This window comes from Suricata suricatta, chromosome 9 (genome assembly GCF_006229205.1).
Source record: "Suricata suricatta isolate VVHF042 chromosome 9, meerkat_22Aug2017_6uvM2_HiC, whole genome shotgun sequence".
Lineage (NCBI taxonomy): Eukaryota > Metazoa > Chordata > Mammalia > Carnivora > Herpestidae > Suricata > Suricata suricatta.
In genome coordinates this window covers 131,469,255-131,486,151 of record NC_043708.1, presented here as the reverse complement: position 1 = coordinate 131,486,151, position 16,897 = coordinate 131,469,255, and the positions used below count along the sequence as shown (strand labels likewise).

General features: G+C 45.8%; 1 long non-coding RNA gene across 3 annotated transcripts; it reads right to left on the bottom strand.

The window, feature by feature from the left end:
• Positions 1-10,901: 10,901 nt before the first annotated feature.
• LOC115301878 lies at positions 10,902-16,629 on the bottom strand. 3 transcript variants are annotated; one of them, XR_003913336.1, is made up of 7 exons: positions 16,337-16,629; positions 16,018-16,176; positions 15,223-15,328; positions 12,710-12,837; positions 11,546-11,742; positions 11,220-11,394; positions 10,902-11,080 (listed from the first exon to the last, which is right to left on the bottom strand). It is a non-coding gene; the product is annotated as an uncharacterized LOC115301878 (long non-coding RNA). The 3 variants fall into 3 exon arrangements; XR_003913337.1 differs by having other exon boundaries at positions 11,220-11,756; XR_003913335.1 differs by having other exon boundaries at positions 11,220-11,742.
• Between the last annotated feature and the right edge of the window lie 268 nt (positions 16,630-16,897).

Below are 16,897 nucleotides of genomic sequence, written 5' to 3'. Positions count from 1 at the left end.
TCGTGCTGAAGGCAGAGCAGGGTGACCAGACATCACCGGGGGGAAGGTGCTCAGACATCCAGGTTGATCAGATGTCAAGGATAAGTCACCTAGCAGGATCCTTGCCCAAACATTGAAGCCCGGAAGTCAAGGCCTGGTTGGGACGGGGATTCAGAAGAGCCTGAGTAGAGTTTCTGTCACTGGAGGGTAAGGGAAGCAGGATTACAGCAGAGGCCTCAGCCACAGGGAGTCCAGAGCTGAAAGGGTCCTGCCTGCAGAGTTGTCACATTGGAGCCAGGGGGCCAGTCACTGGTTACAAACCACTGCAGGGATGGGGTGTGACCTTGGGGGAGGCAGCCCCCCTCAGCTGAGGGCAGCAGGACTCAGCTATGAGCCATCAGGAGCCATAGCCATTAGGGCAGGGAAATGAGACCCTTGATCCTGAATGAAGAGTCTGGGCAGCACGGCATGGCGTCCTTACTGTGGTACCTAAAAACACTTGCAACAGTCATATGCTAATAATACTGACTCTTAACAATAAATGAAGTAACACTTCCTGTCTTCAATGCTAACCTCTCTCATACATTGTTTCACTGAATCTTTACACAGACCCTAGAAGGTAGTTATTACTAAATTACAGAATCAGAGAGGTTGAAACACTCATTCAAGCTTGCAAAGAGGTCAGTAACAGCTTCAGAAATTTGATACAGTGGAACCAGACCTCAGAGCCTGGGCTTTTTATCTTTCACAACGAACATTTTGGCTCAGGTTACGATCTCAGTTCAAGCCCCACATCGGGCTCTGAGCTGACAGTGCGGAGGCTGCTTGGAATTCTTTCTCCCTCCCTCTCTTTCTGCCCCTCCCATCCACTCTCTCTCTCTCAAAAATAAATAAATAAATAAGTAAATAAATAAATACATAAATACATAAATAAATAAGAAAGAATCATATTGCCTGAGGGCCTAGTATGTTGTTGTAAGTTTTATGCATATGATATCTGATGTCACTACTCCGCTGGGTGGGACTCATGTTCTCTGTTTCCCAGATAAGGAAGCGGTTGCTCAGAAATCTCAGGTCATCATAAAACATGCTCCAAACTGGGTTCAAACCCAGGATCGTCTGACTCCGGTCCACCATGTGCTTCCCCATGAGATACACTTGCTCTTTGAAAAGACTTGTTCCAAACAGATCAGATTTCAGACCCAGGCCTCATGCTGCCCTGATGGCCCCAAGAAGATTGAGGGAAGAGCAAAAAAAAAGATCAAGTGCAGGTGGCATGAAGTGCTGTGGCCAAGCACTGTCAGAGGTACGGTGGAGAGGTTTGGAGGAAATCGTGAGAGCAGAAGGGGGCGCTCTCTTCTCCAGCTGCCTGGGGGAACTGAAGCCACAGGCCACAGACAATTACAATTTATCTTCCATGCATCAAGGTCACCACCTCTGAGGAAGAGAAAGAAGTCTCAACTTCTCACCTCCTTCCTTGTAAGAAAGTTACATTCTGCCTACAATGAAGAAATGCACCTGCCTCCCAAGACCCGGCTCTCTAAGTATGATGAAAGCAGTCCATCCCTTACTGTGGGGGGTCATGGCTCTCCTTGGGGATTTCAGAGCTGAAGTCCAACTGCATCCTTCATCACATAGCCTACAATGTGCATCACTGAGGCTGCCGGAGGAAGGCAGGAAGAAGAGAGATAACAGCTCACATAGGACAGCCTGGAAAGGGTTTCCCATGAGCCGCTGGGCGAGTCGACACACAATTATCTATGTAGTTGGTGCTGATATTTATCCCTTATTTCCTGCTGACCTCACCTTGACCTATTATGGACTTAGTTAGGGGGAAAGCATCCGTTTTAGAGGGGGTAACTGTGATTTCAATGCTGGCACGGCTATCTGAACTTGACATGTTTCTGAACCTCTATGGGCCTAGTTTTTTACATCTGTTAATAAGAATGACAAGAGCAATGTTTGCAAAGTGGGATCCCTTATGCACACTCAAAAATGAAACAAACAAAAACTCACGTTTTCACATAAATCCTCTCCACCCTCTCCCTTTCTCCCTCTCTGTCTCAGTCAGATAACAAAGTCTAGGTACAATCAACACAGAAAAGGAAAGGAGAAATTTCAACACAAACCAAGCCATCGGGTAGAGAAAAGAGCATATATTTAACATGTTATCCAACTATATTCTTGTATCAAGCAGCCCTATTCTAAATTAGGTAAAAGTCCTAGGAATTTTTCATTTTATTTCAGTAAATGTCTGTGAGGCATCTATTATGACATGGGCCCTGGGACACAAAGGCGAACAAAGACGTCACCTCAAGGTGCTCACAAATGACTGTCCCTTTCAGTCATTTGGTGGAGCCGAGAGAGTGTCAAAACCTTCCCGTCATTCCCCAGAGTGCTGTAGAACATCACCTTTTTACTCTCCATTGAAAGCAAGCTAATTAGTTTTCACAGAGTATTTTCTGCTCCTCCTGTTCGTGTTGTATTTGCATTTCCAAAGGAACCACACTGTCATGGCCGCCTAACTGATGCAGGAGCAAATGCAATTGTTAATGATTCTGGGGAAAGAGCCTCTCTAGGGACTGGATTCCGCACCTTAGCAGGCACATGGGCAGCTTCACTGGTGTCCCCATTTGTGGGAAAGCTCAGAGATCTGTGTTTTGTCCTAAAAGGACTTTTTCACATTTGGTCTGACTGAGGAAGAATTCAGTGGTTATTCCAATCATAGGTCCTATTGAGAATTTGAGGAAATTACCTTCCCATGGCCCCCAAATGAGGGGAAACCAATTAAAGAACAAGTCATTATTACATTCTGAATATGGGCCAAGTTGGGTCCCCTGAAACCCATTAACCTATTAACTACATGTACTAGAAATTTGCTGTCATGTGGTCTTTCAGGAAAGTCTGTCTGTGCCGAAGTTTGGTGGACAAAGGAGTTCAACCAGGACGTAGCAAGAGTCCTAGGGGTGGGAAAGGGGCTGTGAGCTCTGACAGATGGGGAGGGAGAGAGAAATGAAGAAGGCTTGCTAGATATTCATACAACACCCTATTAAAAAAGAAAAACATGAAAGAGGAATAAAAAGGAAAAAGAAAGGATAAAGTGAGAGAGATATGGCAAGGGGTACATACTGAGTTCCTACCGTACATCAGGCACGGTTCCTCTGCTTCCTGTACGTGCTCTCCCCCGTATCGTCGGACCCATTTTACAGAAAACTGCCCCCACGGAAGTTAGATAGTTTCCCAAGGCCACGTAAACCAGAAAGTAGCTGGGCTCCAGAGCCATCACCTCAGTTTTCAGTTTGCCCATTCAGGGACAGAGCTTACTAAACTCCATTTTTTTAAGTTTACTTATTTATTTATTGAGAGAGAGAGAGAGAGAGAGAGAGAGAAAGCATGAGTGGGGGTGGAGCAGAGAGAGAGGGAGTCACAGAATCCCAAGTAGGCTCCACACTATCAGTGCAGAGGCTGACTTGGGGATCTAATGCACAAACCATAAGATCATGACCTGAGCCAAAATCAAGAGTTGGACACTTTACCAACTGAGCCACCCAGGTGCCCTGTAAAGTTCATTTTTATAGAACATATGGTGTCTTGAGTTTGTATACAGGATGGGGCCGATCCTAAGACATCTCACCTGCCTTATCCACACCCAGTGCCCATTTTTTTTAAACCAGTAGAAAATAAGAAAGAATCTTCTTTGGGATTCATCAACACGAAGGAGAATGGGATTGCCAAGTTGACCATCGGAGGGACCTGAGCTTCTGGCCCCAGGGGCTGATCCTTAGAATGTAACCAAGAGCAGCCACTGGTCTATTGCGAGAAGGGGCGGTGCTCTCATGAAACTTGTAACCTAGTGGAGGTAAATACAATATAACTGGAGTGAGTACTGAGGGCCACAAAACATCCAAGAGGGGAACAGGTGAGACAGTAGTGTAAACTGCTTAAGACTGATCAGGGATACCAGGAAAAAAGATTCTGGGCAGAGGGAACAGCACATGTAAAGAGGGAATTTGCTTGACACAAAGTCAAGGAAGCTAATGTGTCTGAGCATCATGAATAAGGGGGAGATGTATCAGACTCTCTTCAAACTGGCTTTGTGAGCACCAAGCTTTTTCCTTTAAGCACCTCCCTGAACTGTTTCCCAGACCCTCTTGCAATTAGATGTGGCCAAGTGACTAAGTTGTAGCCAATAGGGTGTGCACGTCCCTCTTCCGTCTACCCTCCCCCCATCACCGCCTGGCACCCTCCAGGCCCTTTCCCTTCTACCAGCTACATTAAGTCAAGCCCAATGACCTGACCAGGTGTTAACCACGATGGAGCCACAAAACAAAGGGAGCTTGGCTGACAGAAGCCCAGGACTTTGAGTAATGAAGACATTTAAAGGTCCTTAGTTAGCTGAACAGCAGTTCAGACAGAATGACCCATATCTTTCCTTCAAATTCTGCAACACTTAGCGCTGCCACATGGACAGTGCCTTACATTTGCCACCAAATTCATTTGAAAGCAGTGTTTCTTGCACAGCTTTCCAAGCTCTAGGCAAAGTGAGAGATATTGAAGATGTAGAAATCTGCATACGAAAGTTCCTGCCCGTGAAGTTCTTTCAGCGAGGGTCACAAAAATGAAGACAAAGAACGTCACTACGGAGAGTGTGTGATAATCACAATTGGGCTAAGATCGAGTGTAATCACAATAACTGGGAAGTAGAAAAGACAGTATGATGAGAACACAGAAGATGTCGTCGTGGACTCTGCCTGGGAGCTCAAGGAAGTCTTTGCAGAGGAAGTGACATTTGATTTGGGTTTTGAAGGATGAATAGAGTTTTCTAGGTGGAGAAGGAGAGGCAGGGCAAATCAGTCAGAGGAAATAGTGTATCTATATCCTTTACGCATCAGGGAACCAATAAAGAATTGTGTCATGTATATAGTTCATATTTCATTTTCATAATCATATGTTAAGTCCCTAGATAGCAGAAGAAGCCTTAAATCTCTTTTGTATTCCTCAAGTTCTGAACTTACAGAAAGAAGGAAGAAGAGAGTCAGGGAGGAAAAAAGAAAGAGAGGAGGAGGAAGCGTGTGTGACATAGTGCAAATGGCTGCAGACCATCCACCCACCCTTGGTTACCCAGAGTTGTTCTCACTGCTGAGAAAGAGCATTCAGGGCTCATTTGAGTTTTATTTACCCTGGGTCTGTGTTCATTTCACACCATCTGACAGCTGTTCGAGGCCATTTCACTCACCACTGGAAGCATGATCAGGCCTGAAATGAAAGCTGTAAATAGTGCACGTTGCATAGTAAAGTTGGATTTAATGCATAGTATGTTTTATTAATGTTGCAACATTTACTGTGTATTTAGAGTTGTCATTGATTTTTATTAAAAAGGGCACTTTTATTACAAGCACATGATGCCAGCAAAATAAAACCCTCCCTCCACCAAAGCAAATTCGGGTTAATTTGCTGTAAGTGCTCGTGAAAAGCCCAGCTAGATTTGGCTGGATTTGGATTATGCCTCCCAGTGATACCTCATCCACACGCCTCTGCATGAAGGATGGCAAAGGGGAAACGGAGAGCATCTCACCTGGACCACGATGGATGCCAAACAAACAGAGAGATGCTTTGTTTCATTTATGACCATAAAACTAATGGATAAATGACTCCGGCTGCAAGTCAGCTAATACATCAAGGATATGAGAAAGACAATCTTTGGGATAGTGTACTTTTATTTGTTGTCCACCAACTTTCCACCTATAATGAATAGCCCATATCGGAAATTTCACTGTAGAACTTCCTGCTACTACACTTGTCTTCAATTCCACTCCCCCATCTTTTTCCTGGACCCACAAAACCATTTCTGTGATTTGGAGATGATACAGTACAGTGTCCAATATAGTAGCTACCAGCCTCGTGTGGCTATTTACATTTAACTACAGATTTCCTAAATTAAAAATTCAGTTCCTCAGTCACATTAAGCACATTCCAAGCGCCAAATAGCCACATATGGCTAATGGCTACCATATTAAACAATGTAAATATAGAGCATTTCCATCATTATAGGAAGTTCTATTGGACAGCACTGTGCTACACCATTGGCCCCCTCAAGAGCACAGAAATAAGTGCCCATCTTGCTGGCATGATACGTCCTGCATCCACTCATTTTTCTCCCTTTCCACAGCCCATTTCTATAACTCACACTCCCCTGGCTTTGTGTTTAAGTTCTTCTGGCCTCTTTTCCTGACTCCAGCCCCTTCCAGCTTCCAATTCACAACCTCCGACTCCAACCTCATTCCTGCCTGCACTTGCAGACACTTTCCTGCACATTCTTTCATTCATTCAAGATTTACTGAGTAGCAAGTAAGTAGGGGCACTTGTGTGCTAGGGATGCGAAAAGAAGGCTTCATTCCTTTTCCTCAAGAGCATCACAGCCAAGCAGAGAGCATTAATTATAACCCTCAGTTGTTGAAGAAGAATTCACAAATCTGATATTATTTCCCTGCTTAAACACCTTCAATAGATCACCATTTACCAAAGGAAATGTTTAAAATGTTGGTCGTAAATTATTCAACCTGCATCCACACTTTCAGAGACTAATCATTTGCATACTTCCTGTAGAAGGAGTAGAAAATATCTAATGTATTTCACTTTCCATTAGGAATCATAGTTCCTTTCAATTCTTATAAGTCAACACGTTTGAGTAATATATTTTCCTCCTGATAAAACACTGGATGCTGAAAGATGTAACTTGGAAGGAAGAGGCGTGAGATTCTTCCCAGGGAGGACTCAGGGGGCAGCAGCAAAGGCTAATATTTGGGCCAGTCCCAAAGGTGGTTTGAGTAAGTGGAGCCTCGGAGCGCATGTTGGACTATGAAGGTTCTTCTATTAGTTTATACCGCACAGGGTCCCCTGAACTCAGTGCCACAACTCTGCTTCCAGACCACACCTGGAGTAAAGAGGAGCTCACCCAAGCCCACTCAGGACAACAAAGGAAACTTCTGTAAGTTCCTTGATATGGTAACATGCTGTCACTGTTACACATGTCTGGAGAGCCATAGAGTAGCAATGGCATCTGCTTGGCATTCTGGAAAGATGAACAAAGAAAGGAAGTAACTACCCTCCACATGAAAAGAACCTCAACAAAGCCAGGCTCTGTTTGTCCCAGCCTCACTCAGCAATGTATAGCACTGTCCGCCCCAGGAGGGTCAACCAATTTCTCTCCAACCCAAGAGCAAGATCTGGAAATAAGCTGCTGGGCAGCCTCTATGCTTCGTGCCACTTGGACAGGAACCCGGCCGCCCCCCTGATTGCTATGCAGACCATCCCTCCCTGAGCTGTGACGTGTTTCCAGTATACTTGCATCAACTTAGGCTCTCAGATGTACCTATTCTATATCCACTATTTCTAGAATAAAAACCACCTAGAAGCCTTTTCCTCCACCCCAACCTATGTCCAGGGCACCGAGGGGACTGAAGCCAGCTAGCCATGGACCGTAATAACAGTACTGCAGAGTGGCTAAGAGTGTGCCTCTGAAGTCAGACAACTTGGGTTTGGATCATGAGTCCAGTATTAACGGGCTGGGAGCCTTGTGCAAGTTAATGCTCCCCCTCTGCAATCTTCAATTTTCTCATCAGTAAAATGGGGGCACCAACACTACCTAGTCCATAAGACAGTTGGGAGGATTCAATGAGACAATTCCACTAATAATAAGACAGCACAGCGACTCCTAGTATGTACTCAATAATGGTTAGTTACTTCTTTTTCTTAGGCCAGAATTTGTCACTCTGTCAGACTTGGTAATACTGACAGCCAGACCTTGGAAGGCAGGGACCTTCTATCTGCTGAAGACTCCTCAGTTTCTACCTTTCACAGGGAACATAGTGGTGACATCTTGGCCCACTGCCAGCAAAGTACTGAAAGCCCTGCTTAGGACTTTAGGAGAGCCAGACCAGCAGAACGTGCCAGAAAAAGTAGGCGGAGGTGGTAGGGAGCTCCCCATTATCTATCTGTTACGATCATGTGAGCTTGAAGGCCCTCACTTGTCCTGAGACTGAATCTGAGTGGAGATTCTTCCTGGCAGGGCCCGAGGCATAACCTGAGGAGCAACAGTTCTAAAACCAGGACCCTGACTTCAATGGGTATTCTCATCATTATCCTATTACCACATGGAGGGGTCCAGGAGCGATGGCCTATTCGATCTCCTCTTCTCGGGAATGCTGAGGACGCCAGGAGTTGAGTGAAAGCTTCCGTCTCTCTTCAGTAATTTAAAGTCTGGGTGTCCCCAATGCATTGAAAAAATAGAATAGCTGAAAATGCGGTGACAAAAGCAAAACAACATTTTCATACTCATGATCTGTCCCCGTCATTTTCTCCGCATAGTTCCCTTAAGACAGGCAAAAAGCTCCCAGTTGACCATGGTCAAAACCTGAAACTCTTCCCCAGGAAACAATCATTCCACAGTAACTTGTTAGAGCAGAGAAACTTTCCATGGAAGCTGGTCCAGAAAAGCTGGGAATCAGGGTGACAGAAAGTCCTGGGGAAATCCTCGGAAGTCTGAGAATAGCTGGCCAAGCCATAAATTTGAGGTACTGTATCCTCTTTATCATGCTCAGTCTTCTGAATACCACTGTCCACCAAGTTGCCTTGCTCAACTGAACTGGACTCAACTGATGTCCCATTTCCCCTCTCTGAGCTGGTCTTGACCTTGTTTCAAACAGAATGCTGATGCAGTGGATATGAGGCATTTAGTGTCTGGGGACTTAAGAGTCAAGCCTAAACTCCATCCCCCTGTGATGGGACATGAGTTTCCTTTTCTAGGTGCATTCTCCTTGGTGCCCTCTGCTCCAACCTCCTTTCTCTCTGGCCTGTAGTTGTGATTTTTCAGAACTCTGCATCTGTGCACATTAATTACCTCTGCTGCAATCCCCTTCTTTGCCTCCTAGACAACTCATTCTCCCTCCAAGGCCACGTCCAAATGTCATTTCCTCAGTGAAGCCCACCCTGACCCTCTGAGTCAGAATTAATTCTCTTGCTACCTTTCTAATAGTTTTAATACAATTTTAGGACTTTTCTTTTAATCATCTTTGAACTGTGAATCCTTTAAAGCCTTGATGAAGGAAGTAGACTCTCCTCAGAAAAATGCTCAAAACTACACATCATTTTCTAAGTAATTTTAGAGCACTCACAGATCTCCTGAGTTCATTGGTGGACCAATTACAAATTCTGCTTATTTTTTCAGTCACTTGCTATTGCTAACACCTATGCCAGGCAGAATATGCTGGATAATCGGATCTCCTCCAGGGCAAAAATGGTGGCTGCCAATGCTGTCACCACCACTAATAAACATAGTCAGACAGCTAGCTGTGGTAGGACAAGAAGTGTCTCCTGGACCAGATGACCCTTGGATAGTTCTTCCTTCACACTCAGAAACTCTTCTCAGTTGTTTATACTCATACTTCTGACACCAAATATGTGGAGGTCTTTTCTCACACCAACCAGAATTGGTTGGTGTCCTACAATTTGGATCAACTCTGACACTAACTACCTGGAGTTAGCACAGAATCCACAAGTCTGAGGGCTCAGTCCCACAAGCCAGCACCTGCATCACATGCCAGATGCAAGTATCAGACCCTGTGGGTTGTTCACACTTCTTTCTGACTTGGCTACAAAGTCTGGGGATTCCCACAATCCTCCCTTTCAGGTTGGAGAGTTTCCTTGAAAGTTGATAAAGCTCTGGAAGACACTTTATTTACTATTACCTGTTTATTACAAAGCATAGGCACAAACAGCCAGATGAAGACGTAGGTACATAGGATGAAGTCTGGAAGGCTCTTGAGCACAGGTGCTTCCATCTTCCTGGAGTTAGGGCGTGTTACCCTCCCAGCACATGAATTTGTTCTCCAACTTGGAAGCTCTCTGAACCTATTGTTTAGAGGATTTTGTTAAGGTTTCTTTACATAAGCATGATTGAATAAATTATTGGCTATTATTAATTAGCTTGACCTCCAGTCCCTTTTCCCTTCTAAGAGATTGGGAGGTGGGCCTGAAAGTTCCCAGCTGCTAATCAAAGTCCTCCCAGACTGATTGGAAACTGCCCACGTCCATAGAGGACAGAGACAGCTGTCAGAAGAGAGGCACTAAGAGCTCTTCAATGTCATTCTTGTGGCCTTCAAAAGTTTGGGAAACTGCAGAAGGCTGTGTAAGAGTACAACTCTGTTGACGGAGATTAAGAATGAATTGGTCATGGCTGCATCATATAATTCCTTCAGGACCCAGATGGCCAGCCATCTAATCCAGGCTCACTAGACTCCACACCAGATGCTCCGGGTACCCCTCTCTGGGACCACGTTCTCCTTCACAGAGAAGCAAGTTCATCCCCTTTAGGCTGGAAGCAGTGAATCCAACTAATCATCTATCCGTCTTTTAGGGTACCCAGACTATTGTGCTAGAAAGAAGGGAGGGGCAAGTGGAAGCTGAGAAACTCCTTCCATCTCCCATCTGGACCACCCTTCCATGGGGACTTGGCTTCCATTCACACGCCCAGATGAACGCTAGAACTCACACTCAGAGGGAAGAAGGGGCTTGGTCTCTTGTTTCAAATGCATTGCTGGTTGTGTTTATTGGCCCATTAATTATCTTTCTGTGTCTTTTAACAGTATCAGTCCTGGGAAAAAAAAGCTGCAGACAATGATTCCAATGTGACTTTTCAGGGTGATGGAAATTACAAAGTTGTCCAGCCTGGGAGAGCGTCAGGCAGTGTAACAAGGTTCTAATGTAAAGCACAGGGCAATTAGCAGGGAGATTTACCTCCCTGTCTTAAAAGCATTTTTATTACTTAATCAATCACAAGCAATTTCTAAACAAGGCTGGGGTTTTACAAGGAGCCATAAATCTTCCTCATTTGCTTCCAGGAGAATGAGCAGGAAAAACAGACGTGACATTCCAGAAGGGACATTTTATCAATTAAAACAAAAGTGGAACCCAAGTCACTTGGGAAACAGAAAGTGGGCAGCAGGGAGTCACAGGCTCACAGAGCTTCCAGAGAAGGAAGGGGTAGGTCGGAAGCTGGTGTTTGGTTTTGACCACAGGCTCATGTTCAACGTCTTCTCTCTCCCTGCACATGTGGAGGAAGGGAGAGCAAAGAAAACAAAATGTAAGAAGCTCCAAGAGGTAGGCCAGCAGATTTTCTGCATTTTGTTTCATGGCAGGTGGCTTGCTAGGTGGAGCCTTTCTCTGGGCCTCAGTTTCCTTACCTGTAAAGTGAAGAACTCAGGTTGGATTATACCCCGGTGATTCTCAGTCCTGACAGCATGCTGGAATCACCAGGGGAGCGTTTTAAGAACACCATTGCCAGGTTCCTTCCCAGACCAATGAAATCAGACTCTCTGAAGCTGAACTGAAGTGTTTTTTGATCTCATCGAGTTCCAGCTTAAACATCCACGCAGAGAATGGTATTTTGAAAATGCATCAAGTCTGCTCAGCAGTGGGCTCAGCAATTAATGATGGAGACATTCAGCTTGTGTTCACACAGTCATACTTTCTTTCTCTCCACAGGCTCTTCCTAAGCTCTTCTACATACCTCATCCTGGGCTGGTACGTCTCATTGCCCCACCACAATGCTTCCATGCGAAACATCTCATTGGCTTTCACTTAGACCAGAGACGATGTTCCTGGAGGCCTTGGCTGACCGATGGGGAGGCTGGGAACTGCTGTCCAAAGATGCCTGGTAAACACCTACCAGCATGTTGACTTCTTATTCCCTGCTTCTTAAGACCTCTGTGAAGAGCATGCTGAGTGACAATTATTCCCTTACAAGATTGGACTGGGCAGGGAAGGGTGCCCAGAACCTAATCTTAGCACCTCCACTGGCTGCCCCATCAGCAAATGCTATGGAGACCAGGTGACTTTGAGAGCCAAGAGACCAAGCCCAACAGAAGTGATGATGTGTCTGCCTTAAACATTTTTTGGGTCCCATGATGGACCTCTCCCTAGGACCACTTGCAACAAACATGTGGTGCCCATGTGGCAGGACCTTCCCATTACATCAACCAAAGTCAACTTCTTCAGTGAAGATTGCATTAATCTCCCAAATTTTGACCCAACATATCTGGTTCCATCCTTTCTTGCCCCCCTAATTTTACCTAAAACCTCAGATTTGGAAAAACATAATTTCTTATGTCAGCCATATGGAATTACAATCAAGATCAAATGTCTAACTTATAAGATTTCCCTTTATTATTCTGGACCTTCTAGTGTTTCTCTACCTTTTATATGGACTATCTCTCATCAGGACTTCAATTACAATGTTTGTGTTCTGGTGTCTTGTCTGTTGGACTATCATTTCTCCAGTGGAGCAGAAAGAACAGCTTTGTGGAGTCACATAGATCGAACCCCAGCTCCAGTCTTTACATGGCTGTGTGGCTTTGAGAAAGTTAAGTGACCTTTCTGAGCCTCGGTTTCTGAGTCTATAAAGTCAAGATAATAAGACCTGCTTCAGAGTGTTGGTGTAAGGATTAAAGCAGAACTGCTAAGCTTACCAATGTCCAACTTACAGTCTAGTGCTCAAGACCTAACACGTACCCTTGTCGTGGTCCATGGACTGAAGGGCACAGGATGGCGCTCTGGCCAACAGAATACAGGACAGAAACCCGATTTCACAGAGGCAGTGAGAGGAGCACAGAGGGTTCCAGCATCGGGAGAGAGAGGGGCTGGGGGCTGTCAGTGGGGAGAGGTCAGGACTCACAGGCAGGTAGGTGTAACCGGTTGTTGAGTGAGTAGGCACACTGGATAGGTTCCTGCCTGTGGCAACCTTCCTTACATATCTCCCATGCCAGGCTTCCACGCCGCTTCCTCTGGTTCCTTTCAGCATTGCTGAGCAACAGACAAGTCAATAGTACTAGCAAAAGGGCATAAAACTTTCTACACTGCTCAGGTAGAATGAATGGCCAGGCCCCCATCCTCTGGCTACTACATACACATGTGTGCACACGCACACGCACACACACACACGCACCTGGCAGAGTGGAGGCTTGTGCCCAGGCCTTTTCTACTCCAAACCAAAGGTGGGAAAACTTTTTGTAAAGGGTCACATGGTAAATATTTTCAGTGTTGTGACCCAACGGGTCTCAGTAACAACTATTCAACTCTGCCTTTGTAGGGCAAAAGCAGAGATAGATGGTGCATTAACAAAAGGGTGTAGTTGTGTTCCAGTGAAATCTTATTTTAAAAAAAACACAACACGCCATCAAATTAACAACTCAGGCAACAACAGATGTTGGTGAGAATGTGGAGAAAGGGGCACCGTTTTGCACTGCTGGTGGGGATGCAAACTGGTACAGCCGCTCTGGAAAACAGTATGGAGGTTCCTCAAAAAATTCAAAATAGAACTACCCTAGACCCAGCAATTGCACTGCTATGAATTTATCCAAAGGATACAAAAATGCTGATTCATGGAGGCACATGCACCCCAGTGCTTACAGCAGTGCTATCAACAATAGCCAAAATATGGAAAGAGCCCAAACGTCCATCAAGTGACAAATGGACAAAGAAGATGTGGTATATATATACAATGGGCTATTACTTAGCTTTCAGATGAATGAAATCTTGCCATTTGCAACAATGTGGATGGAACTAGAGTGTATTGTGCTAAGTGAAATAAGTCAGTCAGAGAAAAATATATGATTTCACTCACATGTAGAATTTAAGAAAAAAAAAAACAGATGAACATAGGGGGAGGGAAGCAAAAATAAGAAAAACAGAGAGGGAGGCAAACCATAAGTGACTCTTAAGTACAGAGAACAAATTAAGGGTTGATGGAAGGGACGTGGGAGGGGATGGGCTAGATGGGGGATGGGCATGAAGTAGGGCCCTTGTTGGGACAAGCACTGAGTGTGGTATATAAGGGACGAGTCACTAAATTCCACTCCTGCAATCATTATTACATCATATGTTAACTAAGTTGGATTAAAATAAAATAATAAACAAACAAGCTATACATAGTATTTTGTTGCCTTCTGATCCAAAGTCTTAGTTCTTAACCATAAGATTATAGAGTTTGTACCTGTTTTCCTTAATACAAAATGTGATTCTTTTCACTTTCTTATAAATAGCAAATGTCTTAAATACCCCTACACCTCTCGACCTAAATATTCCACTTCTAGGAAGTCGTCTTAATAATGACCAATAGTTACTGGTCATTTTACACTCAATATCTATTTAATCATCCAGTAAGAATGAGGTGAGTCATAGTTGTGTCTCCATTGTGCAGATGAGGAAACTGAGGCTTAAAGATGATTGGCCCCCTGGACACACAGCCAGTAAGTGCTAATGCTGGGTTGTGAACCGGGGCAAGGATTTCTCCCTCTTAAATTAAAAAAAAAAAAGTATGCAAGAAAATACACAAAAATTCCTGCTCTTGGCAACAAATCCACACGCCAAATTCAGACTGTGAGAAGAAACTGCGGCACCATAGAACAAAAGGCAGGGTTTTCCATGCGAGACGAGGAAGCTGATTCTGCTTGCACAGAGGACAGAGAGCTGCACGAATTCCTGCCACCCCAGATTCAGGGCCCTTGGCAGTGTCACTTTGCTGCTCCTCTCATCAGAAGTTAGAGTCCAAGGGGCACCTGGGTGGCTAGTTGGTTAAGCATTCGAATTTAGTTCAGGTCAGGATCTCCCAGTTCCTGGATTCGAGCCCCATGTCAGGCTCTGTGCTGACAGCTCAGAGCCCAGGGCCTGCTTCAGATTCTGTGTCTCCCTCTGTTTCATCACCCCGCCCGCCCCAGCTGGCACTGTGTCTCTCACAAACATTTAAGAAAAATTTTAATTTGTTTATTTTTGAGAGAGACAGAGACAGAGACAGGTCATGAGTGGGGGAAGGGCTGAGAGAGAGGAAGACACAGAATCCAAAACAGGCTCCAGGCTCCGAGCTGTCAACACACAGCCCCAGGACCACAAGATCATGACATGAGGCAAAGTTGGATGCTCAACCGACTGAGCCACCCAGGTGCCTTGAGGTATTTTTGATAATGATTTCCTAGTGAAATCCATGCTTAGGAACTAATGCTATGTTGGTATTTTTTAAGAGAACATAATTTGCTTATGACCTATTGTTAAATTCTGAAGCACAGTTATTATAAAAGAGCATGCACCGGAAGATTCCACGTTGATATAAAGCCTAGGCATGCATGCACATGCACACACGTGTGCGTGTGCACACACATGCACACACGTGTGCACACATGCACGCACACACACCTGGAACGGGCAGTCTCTGAGGGTGCAGAGTGAATGTAGGTACTTTCCGTTTTCTCTTGCGTTCTCTTTGGCACTTTCTCATTTTCCTGCGGCATTCACTTCTCTCCTGTGTAACAAATCACATGTGAATGGCTGTGTGCTCGCTTGTGTGTTTGCTGTTGCCTTGAATTCTCCGACCTTGCACGCATTACTCACTATTCCCAGAGTTCCTGCCCTTTCCCTGTCACTGTTCATGAAGCGCTACTACGAGCCGTGAAAACTAAGCAAGGGGCTGAGCCTGCTCGCCTCCCTCAGGCAGGCACAAAGTAACAGAAGATACTAGCCATTACTCAAATTACGTGATGCTTGAGACTGTGCTACAAACCCAAACCGATCCCAGAAAAGGTGAGACCGTGTCCGTGAACTTTTGGGAAAGTTGTCAAAGTACTATGACATCCAGCAGTTAAGCCCCTTTGGAGAGAGAGACAAGCATTACCTAGAAAGCTTTTTTAAAAATACATATCCCTAGGGGCGCCTGGGTGGCTCAATTGGTTAAGCCTCCAACTTCTGCTCAGGTCAGATCTCACGTTCGTGGGTTCAAGCCCCGTGTTGGGCTCTGTGCTGACAGCTAGCTCAGAGCCTGAAGCCTGCTTCCAGTTCTGTTTTCTTCTCTCTCTGCCCCTCCCCCTCTCATGCTCTGTCTCTCTTTGTATCAAAATAAATAAAACATTAAAAAAAAAGTTAAAAAAAAATACATATCCCTGGGCCCCTCCCCTGGAGAGCTTAATTCAAGAGATGTGGATGGGCCCTCAGTACCTGTGTTTTATAAGTCATGTCAATTGAGAATCGGTGACCTAGGGTTTCTTGTGGTTATTTCTCTTGTGTTGTGATTGAGCCAGAAGAGATGGGAGAGATCTGGATGAGGTCACCTGGCTGGGGTCCATGGAATGAAGGTCCAGAAGAGCCCCCTCTAGTCTTCAGAGTGGATTGGCACAGTCACTGCCCAGGACAGTGTCCAGATGGCTTCCCAGCGGGCTGTCCTCCATGCCCACCCTCCCGCCTCCTGGAGCAGCCCCTGCCACCACCCAGCTTGGGGCACACCCATGCCCAGTCTGCCCTCTGCCCACATCCACACCCCTGCTCCTGCCTCTGGGCTTGGCTTTGCATCCGCTCTCCCGCACTCCCTGCTGCTATCTCAAGTTCTCCTTCTCAGACTCCCATGGGACACAGAGCCAACCTGCCAGCGGCTGAGGGACCCACCCTGGACCGCTCTGGGCATCAGAAGCCCTGCTCCACCTCCCCCAAATCAGATTTTCCTAAGGAAAATGTGAAGGATTAGAGGGGCTTCTCTGTCTCTAGTGTAGCTCTGCTATAGATACATCATGTGGCCTTAAACCAGCTGCCGAAGCTGGCTGCTCCCACCCCCCAGTTACCTGTCCACCCCACGTCCACCCTTCCCCCATCCTCCCCTTCCCTACTCCCACCCCTGTCCTCCCTCCCCTCCCCCCCGCATAAGATCAATAGCCCATCAGAGTGGGAGCCGCATGAAAAGCAGAGGCACAGGGAGGTGGGCTGGAAGGTGGACCCAGGGCTGCTGCACCCCCACTGTGGGTCTGTAGGTGGTAGATCATGGCAAGTGGGAGGCACAGGGACAGAAGTAGGTGGGGCAGGGACCCGCCCTGACAGCCATGGTGGG